Below are 12,505 nucleotides of genomic sequence, written 5' to 3'. Positions count from 1 at the left end.
TGTTGTTGGTAAGAATTCTATACTGCCTTTATATGCTGTAGCTATTTCTTTAATAATAAAATGTGAATCATCAGCTTGATAAATTGTGGAAAACTATGAGAATAAAATATGAGTTTTTATAATTTAAATTGTAATTTAAATGCGCGAGGCCTCTGTAACAACCAGTAAAATGGCATTAATCGCTTACTCGATTATCGTCTAGCGCGAAAGATTTTTTGCACAATGCGTCGCGCTGCGCAATGTCTCCCACTGTTCGCTCGACAAAGTTTCCATGGGGTTTAAACAAAGTTTACATTAGCCGTTAAAATTTTTTTTACGCAATGTGCTAAACTTCTCAGTTTTTCGACGAATCATGAAACGCAATCCGGATCTCGACGAAATCGATATTTTGATCGAATCATCGTACGAATAGCGCATGTAGTATCCTTAGCTAAATATTTGATGATAATGTTGATATGTGCGCGTAGATGCTTTCTGATCGCTATCAGATTTTCGAGGATACATTCTAGATTAAATTAACGACAAATGGAACTCATTTCTTCTTATTATAATTGTTAAAACTCAACCACTTGTCGTTGTCGTTCGGTAGTCAGATAGCGCAATTGTTTATCCGTCGGCCATCTATCATGTGTGATTGCATTCTGCCGTAGAAAAATAATGTAAACAGCTGCAAGTAAAAATAAATAATGTTAATTTTTTTTTTAAAAAGCATTTGCTTTTATTAATCATATGCTTATCGATCGCAAATATACTTTTGATTATACTTTGATACTACTTACCATGATGTTTACTCAAAAGCGAGCTCAGAAAATGAGCCGAGACAGATTCTTGATCCATAATGGAAAATGGCTCACATTGTTATTCTCGGATCTTGCAAATATAGCAAATTGACATATTTCTTCCTTCTGTCGTCAGCGAGCCGTATCGGGAGAACGTTTAGTGGTTTCTGTCCCTGGATACCATATACATTAATGGACATGTCATTGAAATATTCGAATTTCGTTACGTCTTTTAACGTTATAGGAAATTCTATATTTTGAAAATTCAGCACCATCGTATGTAGGTAAGAAGATTCACAATCCGCGTTTTTTTCGGTTAGTACAAAGCGGTGACTATCGACCACGCGAAACATGCAATGTCCATCGATTATACGTTAATCACCGCTCTCTTTGTCATTATCTCTTGTGGCACCTCGAAGCGACATCCTACGCGCATTGGATTATACTTATTAATGTTTATTGTAAGATTCAAGATTCGCGACAACGCTGTCATCACCCACTGTTACGTTCTTGAAACTCCTCGAGAGATGCCAACGTGGATTGATGATGTGCTTTTCACGCAAGTACGATGTTTGAAAGAGTTCATATTTTAATAATAATTATATATTGTAATAATTTTTAATATTAATACCTTTATTGGCACGTTTATCACCTGTCACAAATTCGCCATTAAATATTGTGTTCATTTTTAGACAGTTGTGTCTTTCTATTGTGTCTTGCTCAAGCACTAGACTGCTGATATCTTCTAAAAATCGTCGCGGCTCAATATAATTACCGCGTCAATTGTCGCACCGGTTAAAATTCGATTTTCAAACGCTGCATCGAACTCTCGCCAAACAAATGATCTTTTCACATTTTTGTCACTGTTATTGCTAGTGCTCGCGTAATCACCATCAAAATGCAGAAATCATCTTTTCAATTGAGTCTTTGTATCTTCGAGTCGTGCAATTGTAGCGATTAAAGATTGTCTGTATCCAGTGGAGAGCCGTGGTCGCTTGACATAATTGCATTCTTCAAGCTGTTCAATAAATTCATTGCACTCTTTTATCCACGCGAAACTTCAAGGTAGCAATTTGATGGGATCGCTTCAACAGATCGCGCTCTGTTTGACTAAAATCTCGATCCATGTTTACAACAATTTATTAACAATAAGACGAGTTCGCTCTCATAGATTTCAACGTACTATAATCTGGCACATTTTTAGACTGAATATATTTCCGTCTATAATTCCCTCTTTTCAGAGTAGACCATTATGCGCTCATTTTCAAAATATGCTTAAAAAAAACGCCATTCTCATAAAAATTGATAAAAATACAATTCTATCGAGTTTCATTTACATTTACACTTCTATTAATCTTGGAACATATTGCAAAAACATGTTTAATTGTCATGTCTCCTCCCAAAAAAAAAGATAAACAATCGAGGCTCTTTTATCAAGAGAGGGAGACATTGCGTTTCAATATCATCGATTGCGATAGCAGCCAGATGTTGGCACTCAATCGATTAATTATAAAACTTGGTTATATTTATTAAAAATAATTAATAAATGTTGTTTCTAGAAAAATTACATTACGCCATCTTGGCCAAAAAACGGTTGGAGCATATATCGGCGAATAGCCTTTGTAACACTTTACGTTTTATAACCATTTGTTTTTTGTATTGTTTTTTGTTCGTGGCAATATTCCTTTTTTTGTGATGTTTTTTTGTTGTCTTGTACGTGACTGCAGTCCCCAAAATCTGTGATGTCTTACTTCTGCAAAATGTCATATCCCCACTCGCATTCCCCTTGGAGTTCCCGAGTTAGAACTCCCACTGCATTACTACTCGCATCTTCTTACCATATAGAATTCTAAACCGCTGAATAGAAGCAAGGGGAAAAAAGAGACTATAAATAATTTTAAAAATTGAGTAATATATTTTAAATTATATTTTTATTTTTACAGAAAACGTTCATTTATTTCTTACTTTAAGAATAATATTTACAATTTGCGGCGTCTACAATTTTATCAAAGCATACTAATAATTCGCACTCTACGACTGAAGTTTCATCATAAACTTCACACAATTTTTTTAATTACATTTACTATTAATAGAGTTTTGGCGTATAATAGTCATAAAATGTCGAAATTTTTCATTAACTTTATGTACATTCCACATTATCGCATACTCAATGCATGTTTGAGATCGACCATAAAGAACACGATTGCAGGCTTTATGTATATAGAAGAATCGCGCGATGAATTTTACAATATTTTTATTTCATATTTTTACAATTTCCACAATAAGATTATGAATCTTCCACGGTCCCATTGATGTTGACTTCCACGTCCGCACGCTATTATTGTCAACTACATTGTATCAGCCAAGGAAATATAATTGTCTCAGTTGTCTCCAACACGTATTATTATGGAAGTATAATATGATGCATTGATGTCAATTTCAAGATATTTATGTGATGTCGATATCGAAATCTCTTCCCCAAAATGAGTTGCGTATCGCGTGATGGTTCTGAGTGAGATGTTCTATAAAAAGAATAATAAAGTAAGCTGCAGAAAAATATACAAAACTTTATAAAAATTTTATAGATATTTTTTATAGATACTTACTGATTTTTGCACGTTTTATCCTCTTAAACGTACAATAATAGTTTATCTTTTTTATCGTATATTTTCAAGAGCATTTGCTATCCGATTTTCTCTGAATGATAAATGTGATAACATTGTCCGAACTCTTGTTTTAAACAGTGTTTCCTTCCACATTCCAAAAAATAAGGAGGATTTTTTTTCATATATTATACTTCGAAGAACAGTTGCAAGATGGTTGAAGGATACCAAATGCTATGGTAAGAATGCACTCTGACGATATCGAATTTTTTTTTATCTAAGGGATTGGCGCCTACAGTAGCAATAAGGTCTGTCTGTTCTCATTATCTTCTTCAAAAATGAGTTTTTCAGACAGTGTATCAAATTTAGAATTTTATTTATTTTGTACAAACATGCAAACTAGTATTTTTTTTTAGTATTACCACCATCAAACCTAAATGAAATAATGCAATGATACATGTACTAAGAATGCACTCTGACCATATTGAACCTTTTTTCTTTTAAGAGATCGGCGCCGACAACAACAATAAAGAATGTGTTTGTTCCTGTATTTTTTTTTTAATACTTTTAAATACTTTGGCTTATCTTTACAATCACGATAAACCCTTTAGAAACATGTTAGAACTTGCAGTGTGCCAAATAAAGCAAATTCCCATGTTATATAAGACGAAACAGATTAACAGTAGTCGAGTTTAAAGTTTCTTTGGGAGTACTGTATTAGAGTTTTTAATTTTTCCCAAAGATTTTAGTGGAAAAAGAGGATTGTAATAATATGGATCAAACGGAGCGTGATGTGGTGGCGCAAGCCGCTCAGTTGAATACGCGAGAAGAGCACAAAGTCATGTTGCGCGTGGGAATAGCGTTGGGATAATTTCATCGAAGCGCTGAAAGCACAAAGTCATGTTAAACACCCACAATTATCGATTGATATTAAACAATCGTTGATCGTTCATATTGCGCGGCTTGAAAGTTTGAAGGATTCAGTATGCAAAAGATTCGTGCAAGTGAATGCTGGGTCCGATGGCGCGAGACTCCGGCGTGAAATCGAAACGGCGTTCGAAAGCTGTATACTGACCAGTGATAAACTCTGAACACATCGAGCCTCGCCAATTCCTCGAAAACGCGAGAAAAATAGTGCTGGAACGTGAGCGAGATGTTATCCAGTAACACGATAATATCAAGATAAACACTACTTTTAATGGTGATCAGGTAATAAACGCGCGAATAAAAGTGTTAATACGAAAAATTATAAACTCTTCTGTTTGTCTAATTTAAAAAAGTGGTACGAGTCGCGCGTCATAGAGTCTATCCTGACATCGCTGGAGGAATTTCAGGACCCGCAAACAGCAGATGAACACTGTCGCGTATACTGAATTTAACAGTAAACATAGTACAATCCACTGCATGCGGGATGTCACATCAAACTCCCACGAGAAATTAAAATGAAGAGAGCGATAATCAACGTGTAATCTGTAAGCCACGTATGTTTCGCATGGTCTGTGGTAGCCGCTCTACACCCGGCTAAAAAGAATACGGAGCGAGAGTCATATTCGCATTACTCTACAGACCTAAATCTCACAGACATCCAGTTTCCAGTGACGTTGAGTCAAATTAAAAGATTTGAAAGTCTCAACGACATCTCCTTCAATGTTTACATCATCGAGAAGCAAAAAGAAATTCTTCCATTACGCTTCACCGACCGAAAAAGGGCCAAACACGTCAATCTTTTATACGTGCAGAATCCATGCAACGATACTACAGGGAATTTTGCATGGATCAAGGATTTATCTTGCCTTGTGAGATCGCAAATTATAGAAACAAAAAATAGAATATATTTCTGTGATAGGTTCGTATACATTTAAAAAAGAAAAAAATTATAATTATTTTTAACAACATTTTTTTTAATAATAATAAAAATTTGTGTTATTTTCCAGATGCCTGCACTATTTTTATATAAGCATGAAATTGGAGATCCACGCAATAGAATGTGGAAAATTTAACAACTGCGCGATCCGGCTGCCCAGTGAGGACAAGTGGATGAGCTTTAGCAACCATTGCAGGAAGGAACGCGGCCCGTTCATGGTCTGTCCCGATCTAGAATGCACCCTAGAGAAGATGGAGATGGACATGGAAACATCCAGCTATACGTATTAGCAATATCAAATATTTAGCTTAGCATACTATGTCCATTGCTCGTACGACAACTCGTTGTGTATGTATCGGTTTCGTCGCGATAACGATTACGTTGCATGGTTCGTCGAGGAACTTAAAAATTTAGCGCATTATGTAAAGTCCATATTTTCGGCCAATGTACCTATGGCAGATTTTACGTGAGATGATTGGAAAAATTTAATAACGCCACGCATGCATGCCATGTGTGCAAAAAATTCCGTTCGCGACGGATGCGTGGTACGCAATCATTGCCACTTGATCGGGCGATACAGAGGCTCCGCGCATTCAAATTGTAACTTGAATTACAAAGATTCATTCCCGTCGTTTTTTATAATTTATCGGGATACGATGCACATTTTATTATCAATGATAGCTACTGCGTATGTGAAGAGAATGTATAGAACTACTTTTCATAACTAAAGAAAAATACATTTTATTTACGAAATATGTCGATAGCATCAAAAATGATTAAAAGAAAACTTGTGTAATAATACGTTTTATAGATTCATTTAAATTTCTTCGTACCTGTTTAGAAAAATTAGCGTCATATCTCGATAAAGATAAATTGAAAATTACGCAGTCAGATTTTTTAATCTGAGCGCAGAAGATTTCGATCTTCTCACACGTAAAGGTATATTTCTGTACGAGTATGTTAACTGTATCGAAAAGTTAAAGATAACCGAATTACGCGGATTTTACAGCTTGCTGATAGGTGATATCTTATCCGAGAGATTACGCGCACGTCGTGAACATTATGGCAGCGATTCTCCATCTAAATACAGTGATCTACGAGGTGTGATCAAAAAGTAAGGTGACTTTTCATTTTTATAAAAAAATATTCATTTATTCATCCAAAATTATGTTATCCCCTTCAAAATAATCCCCCTCTGATACAATGCACTTGTGCCAGCGCTTTTTCCAGTCGTCAAAACACTTCTGAAATGCACTTTTGGGTATTGCCTTGAGCTCCTCCAGCGATGCAGCCTTAATCTCTTCAATCGTCGCAAATCTTCGTCCTTTCATGGGCCTTAAGAGGAAAAAGTCGCAGGGGGCCAAGTCTGGTGAATATGGTGGCTGAGGCATGATGATTGTATTTGGCCAAAAAACTACTCACTAGTAACGACGTTTTGGAACGCAGTTTTGGAACGAATTTCGCTGACACACGTGTCATACCCAAAACATCCGTTAAAATTGATTGGCATGAGCCAAACGATATGTTAAGATCATCAGCTATTTCTCTAATCGTGATTCGACGATTTTTCAACACAATTTCTTTCACTTCCTGAACATTTTCGTCGGTTTTTGACGTGCTGGGGCGTCCAGAGCGAGGTTCATCGTTAACATTTTCTCGGCCCTCTTGGAATAACTTATACCATTTATAAACATTTTTTTTGCTCAAAGTTGACTCACCGTACGCCACTGTCAACATTTCAAGAGTTTTTGAACACTTAATACCATTTTTTACACAAAAATTAATACAAACTCTCTGCTCCATTATTTTCAAAAGCAAAAAATCGCCGAGCACGCAAACACGAGTCTAACCTTTATGCCTCTCACATAAAAACAACACATACTATATAGTCAAAACTGTGAACATATGATCGTGACGAGTGTACCAACACAACAACAAAAAATTTTTTTAATTAGAGTGTACAGAGCGCGCGAAATTCAAAAAGTCACTTTACTTTTTGATCACACCTCGTATATTTAAAAACAGATATATTGTTGGACGATATATTTGAGAATTTTATTGCTGGGATAGCATCACCATTTATGGACTTAATCCCGCGTATTATTATACATTACCGGGTTTTACGTAGGATATTGAAACATATTCACATCAATTTCAAACTTCTTACCAACGTTGAATGATTCTATTTATCGAACGTGGTGTACATAGCGGTCTGAGTCAATGTTCAAATAGGTACGCTCAGACCAACAATAAGTATATGCAGTCGTACGATCCAACGAAACCATCAACATACCTGATGTACTTTGACGTTGATAACCTGTACGATTAGGCAATGTGTCAACTATTGCCATACGTTGATTTTTGCTGGGTTGACGATGTAAACAATTTTAACGTTACAATCATCGCGACAGATTCACCGACGGATTACGTTCTCGAGGTGGATTTGAAGTATATGCAACATCTCCGATGCTGCGCACTCCGATCTATCGTTTTGTCCAACGCATGAAAAACCTCCCAGCAAGCGAGAGGAAAAGCTCCTCACGATATTGTATGATAAAAAGCGTTACGTCATACATTATCGCAATCTGTAGCGATGTACTTCTCACAGTCTCTGCATTACAAAGATCAATCGTATACTGCAATTCGTGTAATCTCCGTGGCTTCGCCAGTACATCCAACTCAATACAAATTTTAGAATTTTAACAAAGAATGAGTTCGAGAAAAACTTATTCAAATTAATTGTTACGTCCGGACTCCACAGTTCTTTTCTTTGACTTTTGTCATCACCATAAAAATTATTAATAAGTAATACCGGTAGACCATCTGTTACATTAGCGACGAGCCGAATAACATTTACCTTTTGAACTAATAATCCATTCGGGACAGAGTCGTTGGATTAGATATATTTGAACCAAGTGCCAAATAGGCGAACTTTATCCCGAGGAACAGGAAGAATAAATAGATTAGAATTATAAAACAGCAGTTGTCTGCAATAAATGATACATGTGGTTCTAAACTATTGGACATCCGGCAAATGGTCGATGACGAAAGTTGTCTAAGACACATATCCCATTTTACAACCGATATCCTTAATCCTAATCCCAGATTAGGCCAACAGCACATGTGTGCTTTGCACCACTAACTCGCCAATATAAAAAGAGACCCTCCACGAGGAACACTCAGTCATAATTTTAACTTTCAACCGTTACTCTGCCAGTCATATTCAAACCTTCAACCGCTATTCTGAGACTTTTGGACGAGGAGTTCAAGAAGTACCTAGGGGGTTCACAAGAACAGAGTCGTCCAGTCGAGGACCACTCACCACCACCACCACTACCCTCGTCACCACCGGCTTCGCCGGCTAATCAGTCTGAGGTTATATTTCTTCCCCCTCAAACACCTTCACCTCCCCCGCAAACTCCTTCGCCTCCCCGTCACCCGCGTTCTTGGACGCACTGACGGACAGAATCTTTCCAGATATTCCTCCACAATCATCCGATTCGTCAATCCCAATTTCTCCCAGAGGAAATCCGTCCCCGACGAACTCCACGGACAGCGTGGAGTTCTTAGAGAAAATTCCTTCACCCCCACCTAGATCCTACTTCCGCATCCTAGAGAGTGACACTTTCGAGTCAATCATCACCCAATTCCTGCGGACTACTACCGCATCCATCTCTCAGGGGGCCTATACAATCGGCCCTCATTATTTCGATCCTGAAGAAACCCGTAATGCCATCACCGATCAAACCTCAACATCCTGTATTCCAGTATTCCTCCCGAATTCTGCCAATCCATTCCTAGTTCCAATGGGATTCTTTTATAACCTTTTCCGTCCTTCCTCCGTTTCCATCTATGAAATAGATTGATCAGAATCCATCCGACTCACCCGACTATTCAACATAAAGTGCAGACTGAATAGACTGTTGCGGTATATATGATTACGATAGTTAATAGATTAGAATGTATATATTAATTATAGTAAATCCGTCGATTGTTTTATAACCTGTTATTCGCATCTTTTGATAAGCAACATAAAAATAAATAATGTTAGTAATTATAATGCATAAAAATAAATAATGTTAGTAATTATTCTTCTCGCTCTCGTTCACTTTTGAAACCCCCCATTAAACCCCGTATTCATTAAAACCTTGCCCACAAGCTCGCACGTAGTCCATTCCCGAGTTAAAGGGATTTCTCTGACTCGAAATTCGGACCGACGATCTCACTGCTCGTAGGAAACAGGTGTCATAGCGTCTTCATGAGTCGTTGACTCATATTCCGAAGCGAGCAATAAAAAGGGTGCGTTCGACTCGCGGTATTTGCTTCCTGGCAGATACCTGCGAGACAAGAGTCTGACCGTCCTTCCACACTCCATCCTTTCTACTCCCTTCTCTCTTTAAATCCATTTTCCTGAATTTGGACGTAACATAATGAACAACACGGTTTTCGGCAAGACCGTGGAGAATGTGCGTAACCATGTCAATGTGCGACTTGTAACGCGTTGGGAGATACGGAGTAGAGGCAATGATCACGAAACCAAACTTTCACAGTAGAAGCTTTTTTCCGAGAACCTGGTCGCAATAGAAATGCGAAAACTCGAGATGAAGTTCGACAAATCGATTTACGCAGGTATGCGTATCTTGGATATATTCAAGACCTGTTTGTACGAATTTCACTATATGATACCGCTGTTTCGGGAAAATTTTAAAGTTATGTACATTGACACGGACACATTTAATTTAACATATTGAGTGCGGCGATGTCTACGCTGTTATGAAGCACGATATCAATCGATTCGACATTAGTGATTACGCGGTCGACAATGCGTATGAGATTTGGCTCGTAAATAAAAAAGTTTCCGGTTTAATGAAAGATGAAAACAACGGAGCGATCATGACTGAATTCGTCGGGCTTAGAGTGAAAATATACGCCTTGCGCGTCGATGGCAAAAAAGATATTAAGAAGGCAAAGGACGTCAAGAGCAATATTACAGCGAGATTTATAACGTTCCATGACTATACGCGGTGTTTCAATGACGCAATTGAAATAACGCACAGACAGTCGTGCATAAGATCGAAATTGCATGAAGTATATACCATCCAAAACGAAAATCGCTCTGAGTCCATACGACAATAAGCGGTACATTGTTCCAGATTCTACCGACATGCTGCCATGGGGACATTATAAAATATTATTATAAATTCATTTCTTTTTTTTCGTATTTATGTATTTTTTTTACTAATAAAAACACACTTATATATGATGTATAATGTGTTTAATATGTATATTATGTACAGTACGTATAATATATATATTATGTATAATACGTATAGTATGTATGTACATTGGTACGTATGTACGTACATATGTATGTATGTATGTATGTACGTACGTATGTACATATGTATGTACGTGTGTACGTATGCATATGTAATATGTGTAATGTGTATAACGTGTATAATGCGATTTAATATTTAATTATATAAGGAAAAAAATAATTATATAATTTGTAATAAATTTAATTTTTATAACACACTATCCTTGTGTATCCAAGAGTTGTGCGAATTATCAACTTCTAGGCCATTTTACGTAAGCCTTATCTCCTTTTTTATGCAACATTTTTTCGACTAGATATACATCGGGATTAACGACGCGATACAACTAATACTCATAGAATCCTCCAGCGACCAGTTTTCTGCGGTAATCTTCCAGTAGATACATCACAGGATTAGTTTTTTGTATTTTGATGATTCTAAACACTTCCTTGGTCCAATTTGGCGTAACATTTCTCAAAGATCGTCTTGAATTTGCTTACAGATACCGAGTAACCCACTTTGAATCGCGGGAGTGCGACGGCCTTTACGCTACTGTGTTTAAGAGTCAGCAATCGTGGGAGTCACATCGATGGACCGCATACCGATAGTTCGATGTTTTTGCATATTTTACTGAGACACAATACGTGGAAGCAAGTCTATTCATTTATAATTTCCATTGTGCGTAAATTGTTTTCACATATTATTTTTCAATGTACGATTGAATCATTCAACGACAGGTACCTTCATTATGGAATATGTTGAATAATGATTTATGTTGTGTTTTTTTAAGAGTTTTGCACGTTTGCGTTGTAAAATTATTTTCCCATATCGGTTTGCAAATATTTCGGATATCTTCCGTCATCTCGAATTATCTTCGCTGTATCCATCTTATTTCCACTCTTGGTTTTCAGGCGATACGGCTCATGCGTGCTTATTCAACATATGGATAACGGTGAGAATGTAGTGATAACCTTTGTTGAATCGTGTGTAAGGGCACATCTCAATCATATTAGCCTGCCACAGATCATCGTATCCATAAACTATGACACATCTGCGTGGAAAATTTTTTGTCGCCAAAACGTGCAGTCCTTCCACCAGTCGTCACTTTTCAAGGCTTTTCTTCTCATACATGTTACATTATGTTATGAATATTACTGTATAATGCGTAAAATATCACAAAGTTCTTACAAAAACGTTGTTCATCGATATTTTGATGTCAACTAAAATGACTGTGTATCCCGTTTCAATTTATAATAAAGCCAGCTTCACAAAGCTCCTCGATAATAGACAATAATTCATTGTCGTGGGCGTTGTAACCTGCCTGACGCGACGCCTCAAGGAATCGGAGACGATCCAATAGCTCGTTAGGATCATCATAATGAACATAATCGATTTTATTGTCATTTAGAATTATAGTGCATGGTATTACACCTTTTCCGATTCTTTTATTGGACTTGTTTATGGACTGGTTGTTTAGATTCCTGGCGCGTGGTATACTCGTTCCAACCTGATATCAAGGGTGCTATTATATTCTTATATTTGTATTCTTTGTTACCCAATATCAGATTATTCGCATTACAGCTGCGTTTCCTTCCATTCGTTGCCAACAGTATACTTTTATACGATAGTTTATCATCCTCTCTGTAAATAGTGTTATCAGGGATTCTTTTGAAAATTAATTTGTACAAACCATGTATATCTTTGTACTTTACTCCATCTACGATCACAAAGTCATTCGTGTCTACAATGAAATGTTTATCGCCGAGCATCGTGCCGTTCTCGCTGAGATATACGTACGTTACCGTGTGAAAGCATTCTCTATCAAAAGTAAATTGACTTCAAAGGAAAAAAATGTACAAAAGCAGCCATATCTTGGATGTAATGTGTGTTCAATGTTCAATGAAATTCGATATGAACTTAACGGTATGGAGATTAATCGCAACA

General features: G+C 36.9%; 1 pseudogene; it reads left to right on the top strand.

Annotated features, from left to right (window-relative positions):
• Positions 1-9,676: 9,676 nt before the first annotated feature.
• LOC108757187 lies at positions 9,677-11,785 on the top strand (annotated as a pseudogene).
• Positions 11,786-12,505: the final 720 nt, after the last annotated feature.

The sequence above is a fragment of the Trachymyrmex septentrionalis genome, unplaced genomic scaffold (genome assembly GCF_001594115.1).
Source record: "Trachymyrmex septentrionalis isolate Tsep2-gDNA-1 unplaced genomic scaffold, Tsep1.0 scaffold134, whole genome shotgun sequence".
NCBI lineage: Eukaryota > Metazoa > Arthropoda > Insecta > Hymenoptera > Formicidae > Trachymyrmex > Trachymyrmex septentrionalis.
This window is presented reverse-complemented; position numbering and strand designations above follow the sequence as displayed.